The sequence below is a fragment of the Sciurus vulgaris genome (assembly GCF_902686455.1).
Source record: "Sciurus vulgaris genome assembly, chromosome: 9".
In the NCBI taxonomy this organism is placed as follows: domain Eukaryota; kingdom Metazoa; phylum Chordata; class Mammalia; order Rodentia; family Sciuridae; genus Sciurus; species Sciurus vulgaris.
Window position 1 is genome coordinate 116,944,546 of NC_136469.1, and position 12,330 is coordinate 116,956,875.

A 12,330-nucleotide genomic window follows, 5' to 3' on the forward strand; every position below is an offset into this window, starting at 1 on the left:
TTTGCTAAGTTTTAGCAATTAAAGGAAACTAAATGAAAAATCACAAGTCTTCAAATGTCCAAAAGCATTCTACATGAGAAAGTCTGATATGAGTATATAAAAGAAAACTGCATCTTTGCCCCACCAAAATCTTTGTGGGAGCCAGATGGGGAACAGTTAGTGTAAGTTTTAGACATCAAGCAATGCTTTCCGTGAATTTTATTGAGAATCTTTTGATACTCATTTAAGTGGTAGAGGGGAAGCAAAACTGCACCTGCATCCTTTGAGGGTCCTGGTTAAGGCTGAGAATTAAATCAACATAAAACAGATTGACAGGGAAAAAAGCGTACAGACTTATTATCACAAGTAAACACAAGTTTTACCTGGAACAGGAACCATCATAAGGAGATGAAGACATGAAGAAGCAGTTGGTGAAACCCTGAATTGGGCAAAGAATACCAAGCAGCCACATGTTACCTGGGAGATTCAAAGGGTAGAAAGTGATTTTAACAAGGTCTGTACAGGTTTCTGTGGGGCTCCATCATCTCCACTTCTGTCCCTGAGGATAAGTTACTCCTTTCCCAGGGGGACTTTCATCTGCTTTTAAGGAACAATACCAAGGTCAGAGTGATGTTTTGCACCTGCTGTTTTTCAACACTTGAATGAAATGTCTTTAATTCAAATAGTGAATATGCCAGTGTTATATCTTTCACTCCTTCACTTGTACAGGTAGTCTTTGCATCATGTGAAAGGTTATTCATATCATGACTGTGAGTCTTTAAAAATTAGAATCAAAATAGCATTAAGATTAGGAGTCACTCATTTGTACTAACGATATCACAGCACCATTTTCAATATGATTTTAGGCCAGATGACCCGCTGTAACCTTTCTTTTCCTTGATTATTGTAGTAAATAGAAACTACACTGTCGGGGTGCTCACATCATAAAATGAGCAAGAATATTAAAAGGTTTTCAGACTCCACTATTTTTCCTGTGGACTTCCCCTGTATTATAAATAGCAATGGCACCATTTTAGTGTTGTGACTCTAAATACAAATGGTTGATGATGGAATCTGAGCTTTTTAGTCAGGTAATAATGTGTACAAATGACATTTAGTGTATTCCTTGGTATACTAAATAAGAATATTTGTGGCCCATACTTTCAATTACTAATGAAAAACTTCTCGCAGTTCTTTAAAGGATGCTGGAAGTGTCTTCCTTGTGTGGGGCCCTTCCCTTCTCTCTCCCTGGTCACTGATCCTTCCTGCCACTTATCTGACATCTACCCTCTCTACCCCCTCTCTCTCAACACAGTTCCTGACACAGTTTCCTAACTTATCTGACATTCTGGTTTACTGCGTTGTCTTGTACTTGCCTTGACTTGTTGCTGAATTCCTGGCTGCTCTTTTTCTCCCTGGGGCTGGGCCAGATGGGAACTACAGGGTGACAGTGAACCTCAAGAAATCTTTTTAACTCACATCTCTTGGGCCAGAACAGAACCATGCCTGAAGCATCAGCTCCTTCCTTATCACCTTTACTTGACGATAAGGAAAATTTTGCAAAATTTTGACTTGAATATCTAGATAATTAAAATTGAAACAGTAGATGTATTATTAAAGGGTAAGTATCTATGCTTGATAAAAAGCCATTGATTTATACATTATTTTTCGTAAATAAAAAGTGTAACTTAATTGAAAAAAGTATTAAGTTGCAACTTTTGCTAGTAGATTAAAAAAATGTCATACTCTTGTAAACTTACATGTTGTAATCTTTCTGTAATGATAATTTGTTCTCATCCTAAGGACATTTTTTGGAATCTCACAGATTAAAAACTATCTTTGTCTGGTGAATTTCATACTATTAATCTATGCTCCAGTTAACCTACTCTCAGGTTTCTTAATTCAGGTTTGTGTATGTTAGATAGATACTATAAAACCTCAGGACAGGATAGTTTTAAACTGCCATCTAAAGATTTTTTTTAAAAAAATTCAACTCTATAATGACTTGTGTGTTTTAATTGTGATGACTGCATTTTTAAAACAATCTGTGAAATGATGGTCCATTTATGATGTGCAGCTGATTGTGTGAGAGAGAGAAAAAGAGAAATTTCCTTGCATAGGTAATATGTGACTATAGATCATAAAGGAAGATCTTTGATATTAACCTTTATGCCACTGCCTTTCTTTCTTGGCAATTTTAGTGATTAAAAAGTATGCAAAAAATATAACATCTGTAGGTATACTGGATAAAAGCAGTTATTCATTACTCTTCCTTCTTTTTTATTTAAGTTCTTTAAACCATTTTAATACTGATATCAAAAAGTTGTTTTTGCCTGCTCTGAAACAACTGGGTAGTTAGACAACAGACATTTGTTTTCTTACAGTTCTGAAATCAAGGTGCTAACATGGTTGGTTCTGACTATTGGTTTCTCTCCTGGCTTTCAGAGGGTGGCCTTGTTGATTGATGTCTGCTCATCAGTCAGTGAATGGGCTCAGAGAGAGGGATCCTCTCTGAGGTCTCTTTATACAAGGAAGGCCACCAGTCTTACTGGAATTGGGCCCTGCACTTATGACCTCCTTTAACCTTAATTAATTCATATACCCTGTCTCAAAATACAGTCATATTGGGGTTAGGGCATTAGCATTTGCATTTTAAGAATACACAATTCTGTCAATAATAATAGTTTTTGTTTCCTTGTATAGAAACTTGTTAATTCTGTATTGAAGGCATAGGAACATTTTCAGGAGAAAAAGTTTGATTTAGGCATTCAAAACCAATGAAAGTAACATGGGGAAAACATTAACCAAACATTTATCAACATTAATATACAATCTTTGTGTTTTTTTTATATTTTATTATTATTTGGGTTTTTAAACTTTATTTGTATTTGAACATCTTAGTTTATTGAGGAAACTTAATTTTTCACTTTTAATTTTCCCCTTTTCTGATAATCTGCAAATCAGTTTCTGTCTATACATAAGTACTTTATTTCCCCAAATCATTTGTATTTTAGATGATTTCCGAGCCTATCACCAAGGACATGAACTGTGATATGTCTGTGATGTTTGGAATGTGTCCTCAAGTATTAGCTCATGGTCTAAAGCACCACGGAGAGGGAGAAAGGGTGTGACATAGGGTGAAGATGAGGGTACAATGCTCTTTGTGGAGAAGAGCAGCACCATCTAGGAAAATCCTAACTAAAATCCTAACTGATTTCCTGGTCAGGGATTGTAGTATGAGTCATCTTTAAGTAATAGTTTGAAAGTCACATAAAAAATATTTAGATAGAATTATTTAAAACATGAAAAATATCAGACATATAGAAGAGTATGCACAATCGTTACCATAAAATAGCATCTAGATATAAAAAATAGTCTTGCCATAGTAGGCCCAGACTTTAGTTGATTGCAAAATAATAAATTCAGCTGTTTTTCCTCCTCTGTGTCCAGAAGTGACCAGTATTCTGAAGTTTGTGTATTTTTGTTGCTGCAGATGCAATAACATTGCTCTGAATGTTTTTGATTTATGAAAGTGATATTCTTTTGCAACCTAGTGTTTCACTTAATATTATTTTTGAGATTTCTTAATGTCAATGCATGTATTTTATACAGTGTAGTTTTATTAAAAGAAAAAAGATCATTCTCCTCCTACACATGAAAAATTTTCACTATTACCAATGAAGAGTGTACATTTTGAAAGTTTGGAGAAACAAATGCACACATTACATTTACCTGTGACACTAGAGTTTGAGATGAAACTAGCTCTTCTGCTTTTGCTGGCTGGTTCTGTGTAAGTAAGCTTCATGCTTCTGCAGTGCGAAAGCCCATTGTAGTGTTAGGAGCTAATCACAGCTGGGAATGTTTGCTGGGGTCAGCCCTGAGGTTCTCAACAAGCAAAGCTGGATTCTTCTCCACTACTATCGAGTGGCATGTTGCAGCTCTAAATGGTGGGTTCTGCCCTCCAGTGGCACAGCAGACCCCAGAACCCTACTGCCGATTTCCTTCCAGGTCCTTCTCTTGCAAATTTGAAGAATGAAATCTGTGGATGGTAACAGAAGGCAAGAGTGAAAGGAATAGGATTTATTTTAAGTGAGACCAAAGTAGTAGAGCTCTTGGTAGCCAACATGGGACCTAATAGCACATTACCATTTAGGTGTCCTAGTCCAGGGGTTAATATCATTACAAGGTTAATATCATTACCATGTTAAGGTCATTGATCAAAATCTATGTTAAACAGGTATTGGAAAAGTACCAAGCCCTTCTTTGGCTCCTCCTATGACCACCTAATTGTCTGTTTGAACTTTCCTACAATCTCCATTTGGAACCCCCTCCCCTGCATTTTTCCACCCCTCAGGGACAGACTTGCCTGGAATGTTACTACAGATCATTGGTGTGGTCTGTACATTTGGAAAAAAAATTAATTGGGTCCATTACTGAATCTGACCATTTTACTCTCTGTCCTATCTTATTCACCAAGAGGACCAACCATTCTTTTTTTTTTTTTTTCCTCCATTCTTTTCTCTAATGAAAATAATGGTTGATTTGTTTTTGCTGACTGCTTAGGTAACCAAACATAATGGGCTCACTCCTTGGTGAGTGTAGAGCCAGTAAGCGCAACTAGGAGTTACAATGAATAAGGGAAGATTTATTGCTTGCATGAGCAAGGAGAACCTTGAGAGTAACTCCCAAAGAAGTGTCTCTTTAAACATAAAGACAGCAAGGTGCATTTATTAGGGAAACTCATGCATTTCATATTGCAAAGACTTATCACCTGTTGAGCCTGGTATCTTCTTAAGCATGCCCAGTTTACGATCATGCTTCTTCGTATATCACATGTCAAAACTGGTGGAGGGAAGTACCTCCTGGGGGAATAATTCAGCATTATAATAAGCAAAGTTCACTCTGGATTGCCTAGAAGAGTGACTCAGTATGACTCCATGATTTTGTCTGATTCCTGGAGGGCCTCATCTTAACAAAAAAATAACTTGAACCACTGTTAGTCATTTAGAGGGGCAACAGCTGCTAAAAATTTCTGCCTGTCAGGTAACAATTACCTTGGGCACACACTGTCTTATGCTCATTACAAGGATTATCTTATTTATCATCTTTATATTACTAGGCAACAGACCTTGTGTTTTTCCCCCTTTGATAAATGTGGAAATTAGATTCACAGTTGTTAGATGACTTTGTAACCATAAAAGGTGTGTTTCCTGTGGCCCAGGAGAATCAGTGAATCTAGAGGTGGTGTAATGGAGAAAGCAAGGTCTTTTTCAGAGACAGGCCAGCATCTTAGAAGATAATTGGCTCTTGCCTTTTGGTGGTTATCTTATCCTTCCCCCTAAAGGTGAATTTTTCAGGTGGAGCCTCAGTTGTCCAGTGTTTAGCTGTGTCCTCTAGAGCATGGACTGTGTGTACCCTGTCTCCTTCATGTAGGCTGGAGAGAATTGCAGTTCAGTGACTCTAAAGAAAACCTCAGTGACCCCGGTTTCTGTGTTGGTTAGGGTGACTTGTGTCTGGATTTTGTTGTGGTCAGCATTACTGGCAAGCACCCTTCCAGACGTGACCTTTCCCTGTAACACAGGACTGGGTAGTGCTGACCAAGTGGAGGATTGTGCATATCTAGCTAACTTCAGTGTGCAGTTAATCTATAAGACATAGGACACAAAGATAAACTCTTGAGAAATGGGGTCTTGATTGGGGTAGGAGGCTTGCTTGTGTGTGCTTTGAACTTGATCAAGATCACAAAAGCATAATATGAGAAGGGACGCTGGGTTTTAAATTTTTGCTATTCAGCCATGCTTCTTGATTAAATTTAAAAGCTTTGCAGGGTAGCTGGTGGGAAAATAGGACAGAAAAAGACAGGTGTAAAATTGAATGCTGGCTTTGGCTACTGTTAGCTGTGAGACTTGGCCTGGGAGAGCCTCTCTGCTGGTAGGATCCAGACCACCTAGTCCAGCTTGTAGAACTGTTACAAGTGAATTATATGAGATGTGGATGTTTAAAGCTACTAACAAAATGCTTTAGGCACAATTTGTTCATAGATGAAAATATAAATTCATCTTAGTGTTTCCAAAACAATTTTTTTCCTCTCTAGAGCTAATTTTTCATCTACAGTAGTTCAAATGAATTTGATTGCTTGATTTGGTAGTAGATGGATATTGGAAAGTGAATAAAAATCATCATTAATTTTTTTAAAATATTTTTTATGGAGAGCTAAAACAAAAAAATCCTTATAAATACCAATAATTTTATATTTAAATAGTTCAAAACATTTTTTATTTGTATATACATATATGTATGTGTGTATATTTTATATACTTGGGGTGAATTCCTGATCAGGTATTTATGAGTGGTATTATAACTTCATATAGAGTCTATGGGTTCTACAACCATAAATTTAACCAACTATGAATACAAAATATTTGAAGAGAAAATTATATCAGCATGTATATACTTTTTTCATTTTCTCCTAAACAATAGAGTATGACTACTAATTGCATAGCAATTACATTGTATTAAATATAAGTAATATAGAGATGATTTGAAGTAATGGATATACATATGACCTATGCACATACTACACCATATTGTGTAAGGGAGTTGAGCATCTGCAGATTTTGGCATCTGTGTGGATCCTGGAACTAATTTCCCAAAGATACTGAGGGAAGATCTGTGTGTGTGTGTGTGTGTGTGTGTGTGTGTGTGTGTGTGTGTGTGTATTATGTTTGTGTGTCTCAGTAAAATTCTTAGAATTGTGCCTGGTATGTTGTAAATGCTCAGAAAGAATTAGCAATATTTATTGTAAGTTGCCAAAGATGTAAGAAATTTAAGTACTGCTCCACTCAAAGGTTCAAATCATTACAAAGTATTACCATAGTACTTGAGTTAGTGACATATAAAAGCATGGAAACAATCAATAGCTGTATCGAAGTAGCAAGAATCTGGAGATATTTAATAATGAGTTATTTCTTTAATCCTTTAGTAAAATTCTGTACCTTTCCCTTGCCAAAGGCAGTTTCTATCCTGATTTTAAATGGCAATAACATTCTTGCTTTTAAAGAAAGGATTGCATCTCAAAACATGTCCAAATGGAAGAGTTATGCCTATTTTATGAACTTAAATAAGAATGCACTCATGTAAGTATTTTTTTAATCCAGCTTATTTTGCCTTTGATACTCATTTATATTGTTGCCTATGGTTATAGTTTGTTCATTTTTACTGCTGTATTTTATGGTGTAAATACACCATGATATCCATTCCTTATTGTTGGCATATGATTTATATTTTCAACATGGTTTAGTATTTAATGTACATTTATGTGTATTTACACAGATATATATGCACCTATATACAAATAAACATTATTTAGATGTAATTTATGTAAAGTAGATTCAATTTAAGTATATATATGGTTTAGTTTTGATCAGTGTATATAACCATGTGACTCTGATCACAAACTATAGAGGACCTTCCCATCAGCTACCACTGTAAGTAAATTCTCTTGTGACCATTTCCAGTAAATTCCCCTAACCCTCTGCATCAGGCAGACATCGATTCAGTATGTGTTAGTTTTGCTGATTCAAGAGGTTCATACAAAAGGAAATCCACAGTGGGTAGTGTTTTATATCAGGTATCTTTACTCCACATGTTTTTCATTTGAACCTGTGTTCTTTTTATGGTGCTTTTTGTGGTTGAATGTATTGGTTTGTGTGGATCTCCCACAACTTGTTTATCCATTTGGCTTTTTACATGCATTTGGGTGGTTATTTTTGGAGGGTATATACATCCAAAGAAGGGGGATTGCTGTGTTGTAAGACATGCATATCTTCTTTGGTGGATAATTCAGAATGGTTCTTTTAAAGTAGTTGTACTAATTTGTATTTCCAACAGCAGTATATGTATATTCCTCTTGTTGCATACCCTCAACAACGTTTTTTTTTAATTTGAAAAATTTTAGTCATGAAAATAAATGTATAATGATATTTTATTGTGGTTTTAATTTGCATTTTCAAATGACTAATGTGATTGAATATCTTTTAATATTTTTATTGGCAGTTGGCCACATTTTTGTCGTCTTTGGCACATCTTCACCCATTGTCCCATTTTGTTGCCTTTGCACATCTTCACCCATTGGGTTTCTTTGTGGTGGTGGTTTTGAATTGCAGCTTATCTTTCCTAGTGATTTTAAAGACTTATCCATATACCATGGGTATGAGCTCTTTGTCAAATATATCTTCTCCTGGTCTGAATACTGTTTTTTTTTCCCCCTTAGGGTAGGAGTGGCTTTTTATGCATGAAGTTCTTATTTTAATAATTTGGTCAAAATTACCAATTCTCTCCTTTTGAGTTAAAACTATTTGTGTTTCAGACTCATGAAAGTAGTTTATTTTTATCAGTTGACTTGTTACACAGGAAATTATGATCCACCTTGAATTGACTTATGCATGGTCTGAGGTAGGAGCAAAATTGCATTTTCTTCTGTATAAAGAAATAATCTTCTCACTGCAGAGACTGCTTTTCTCTTGGCTGTGTGACATATTTGTCTTCTAAGTGACCAGAGGATCTTTTATGGGCTCTTTACTACTTCAGTAGTCTATTGTTTATCCATTTTATCAGTAGTATAGTGTCCTAATTATTGTGACTTTATAATGAATCCTAATACCTATAAGAGTATATCTTAAAATCTGTTCCTTGTTCTTGGCCCTTTGTTTTTCACATACTTGTTATATCATACCCCCTCCCCTTCACTTCTTTTGCTTGGGATTGCATCAACCCTGTAGATTAATACAGGAGGCGTCAGAATACTCTTTTGTATGCTCCTCTAATTAGATTTTCTAAAATCTTATTACAGATGATAGTTAAACATTAACGTTTTATACTTTTCTAGTTGAGTTCTTGAAGGTCTTTTCTTACATTTATTCCTAGTTTTGGTATTTTGTTTTGTTTTTGTGGTACTGGGTTTTTAACCCAAAAGTACTCTACCTCTGAGCTACATCCCCAGCCCTTTGTTCTTGCTATCTTGCCCCAGCTGGCCTTGAACTTGTGTCCTTTTACTTCAGCCTCCCAGGGAGCTGGGATTAACTGAATGTTCTCTTGTGCTCAGTGGTTTTGGTAATTTTTTTTTTTTTTTTTTTTTTTTTTTTGTGGTGCTGGGGATCGAACCCAGGGCCCTGTGCTTGTAAGGCAAGCACTTTACCAGCTGAGCTATCTCCCCAGCCCCTTGGTAATTTTTTTGATGCTCTTATCTATGACATGACTTTTAATGTTCCCTTTTGTTTGCTGATGTGTAGGAAAGGGGTTGATATTTTACATGTCAACTATATAAACAATAAATTTGTTAAATCCATTTCTAATCTATTTGAGGTTTAATATATGTACAATAAATTATAACCATTATATTTGTAATTTGATGAGTTTTGAAAGAAATAGGAAAGTCACCTTTTTTCTGTAATTAAGAATCAGAGCAGTTGTATTAGACCTGTTTCCTAGTGTCTCTTTACTGTCCTATACCTCTTTCAAATGTGTGTCCACATAGAATCATATGGGATGTACTTCTCTGCATGTGACTTCTTTTGCTTAGTATGACAATTTTAAGACTCATTATGTTTATTATTGATTTACTTGTTTTTTTTTTTTTTTTTCCGAAAGCTGTGTAGTATTTATTCTCTTGAATCTATTTATGTCCATTCATTTGTCATTCACTTCTTGATGAACATTTAGGTGTTCTCAAGTTATTGATTATTGAACAAAAAAGTTACTATGAGGATTTATATACAGGTATTTTTTTCTGTGGACATAATGTTTTTAATTCTGTTTTGGTTTCTAGGATTGGAATAGCTGGGAACTTAAGTATTGTTTATCTTTATTTGAAACTGCCAAGCAGCTATCTAAAGCGAACATACACCTTTGTATTTCTGTCAACAGTATTTAAGTATTCTCATCTTTATACTTATTTCCTGGCACTTACTTTTAATAACATTAATTTTAGCCATTCTGTTCAGTATGAATATCACATTCATCTTCTTTTGGGAAGTACCCATTAGATTTTTATTCATTATAAAATTGAATAATATTTCTTACTAATAGATTATAAGTTTTTTTGTTGTTGATTTTGGTTTGGGCAAGACATGTCAGAAATATATGGCATTATTTTAAATTTTAACAAGGTCTAACTTTTCAATTTTTTTCTTTTATGGGTTTTGGTTTTCATATCTTACTGAACAAATCTTGGCCTACTCAGAGAGTACAATGATTTTTCTCCCTTTTTTTCCAGAATTTTCATTTTCAGCAATGATACTTAGGTCTAAACTCTTATTTGATTTAGTTTTTACATATGATTTGAAGTAAGGGTTGACATTCACTTCTTTTACTACACTGACGTGTTCACTTCTGGTCACATTTGATGAAAAGACTTTCTCCACTGAATTGCTTTGGAACATTTTCAAAAATCAATGGATTGTGGATGTGTGGGATGATAGATGGACTCCATTTCATCCCATTGATTTATATGTCTGCCCTTCATCAAGGGAAAACTTATTTGATTTAATGTAGATTTGGACTAAATATTGAAATTATATACTATAAGTCTTCCAATTTTGTTTTTCTTTTTAAAAGCTATTTTGACTATTTTAGGTCATTTGTATTTGCATGTAAATTTTAGAATCATCTTGTTAACTTGTATTACAAAAGCTTACTGAAATATTGTTTGAGGATATGTAGAATCCATATATCATGGATATATATGGGGAGAATTAGAATCTTAGCAGTATTGAATCATTCAATCCATGAACATGGTATATCTGTCCATTTGTTTAGGACTTCTTTAACTTTTTCTCAATAAGCCTATCTATTTTCCAGTGTACAGATTTTGTTCACATTTTAATAAATTTGCCAATTAGTATTTCATACTTTCTTTTTTTTTTTTTTTTTTGCAGTAATGGGATTGAACCCAGGGCCTCAAGCTTGCAAGGCAAGCTTTATACTTTCATCATACTTTCTTATGTTGTATATTAAATTATTTTTTCTCAGTTCATTAAAGTATTTAGAAGTTGTATTGTTCAGTATTTTATTGCTGTAACAAATACCTGAGAAAAATCAACTTAGTGGAGGGAAGATTTACATTGGCTCATGATTTCAGAGGTTTGAGTTCATGGTTGGACAGTTCCATTGCTTTGATTCTAAGGTGAGGTAGAACATCATGGCAGAAGGGCATTATGGAGGAAATCTGCTGAGCTCATGGCAGCCAGGAAGGAAGGTGTAGGGAGGGAGGGAGATGGGTGAAGGGCAGGGACAAGAGATACCCTTCTGGGGCATGCCCCCAGTGACCTGCTTACTCTAACTAGCCCCCAGCTTCTAAAATATCTATCACTTGCCCATAATTCTACAAGGGTATTAACTCATCAGTGGATTAATCTACTCATGAGATCAGTCTTCATGGTTCAGTCATTTTTAAAAGAAGCCCCTCTGAACATTGATACACTGTGAAACAAGCCTTCACATGAGTCTTGGGGGACACTTCATATCCAAACCATAACAGAAAAGGTGAACTTATTTATTAAAAGGTCCTTGCTAACTTGTTAGTTGGAAAAGCTTTTTGATAGGTTTTAAAAAAATTTTTACTTACAAGATACCCTCTCCTTCCAAGATAACTTTTTTGTAATCTGCGTGCCTTCCTTTCATTTATTTTTTTCATTGTTTTATTACCTATTATCATTGTTTTATGAACACAAATGGTGAGAGTAGATTTTGCTCCAAATCCTTGGGGGAAAACATTTAGTCTTTATTAGTTATAATGTAGTTTTTTTCCACAAATGCCTTTTATTAGGTTAAGGATGCTTCCTTCTATTCCTCGTTGAGAATCTTTGTCATGAATGGCTGATGAAGTTTCTCAATTTATTTTTCTGGATCTTGATTTTTCCAGGGTAAACCAACATTGATTTCTTGTGGTAAATCTTACCTGGTCATAATATATTATCCAACTTATGTATTGCTAGATTTGATTTGCTCATATTTTGTTACTAATTTTTGTAGCTGTGTCATGAGGGATATATATGTATAGTTACGTTTTTGACTGGTTTGGTTTTCAGTTATACTTTCTTTGCAGAATGAGTTGGGAAATAATTCCTCTACCCTATATACCAAAAATGTTTGCATAGGATTGCTATTATTTCTTATTTGAGTATTTCTTTGAATTTACCAGTATCTGGGCCTGGAGTTTTGTGTGGGTAGATGATTAATTACTAAATTCAGTTCTCTGATCAGTCTAGGAATGAGAAGTTAAGGATATCCTGATCTTCCCTTTAGATGGAAAAATAAGTAAAACTGTTGTACTGTAGTAGGTGTTCTGTACCC

The 12,330-nt window shown here is 34.8% G+C and overlaps 1 protein-coding gene across 5 annotated transcripts in view; it reads left to right on the plus strand.

Moving 5' to 3' along the window:
• The window catches only part of ARAP2 (ArfGAP with RhoGAP domain, ankyrin repeat and PH domain 2), a 187,528-nt gene that overhangs the window by 16,874 nt on the left and 158,324 nt on the right, over positions 1-12,330 (plus strand). The window lies entirely within an intron of this gene.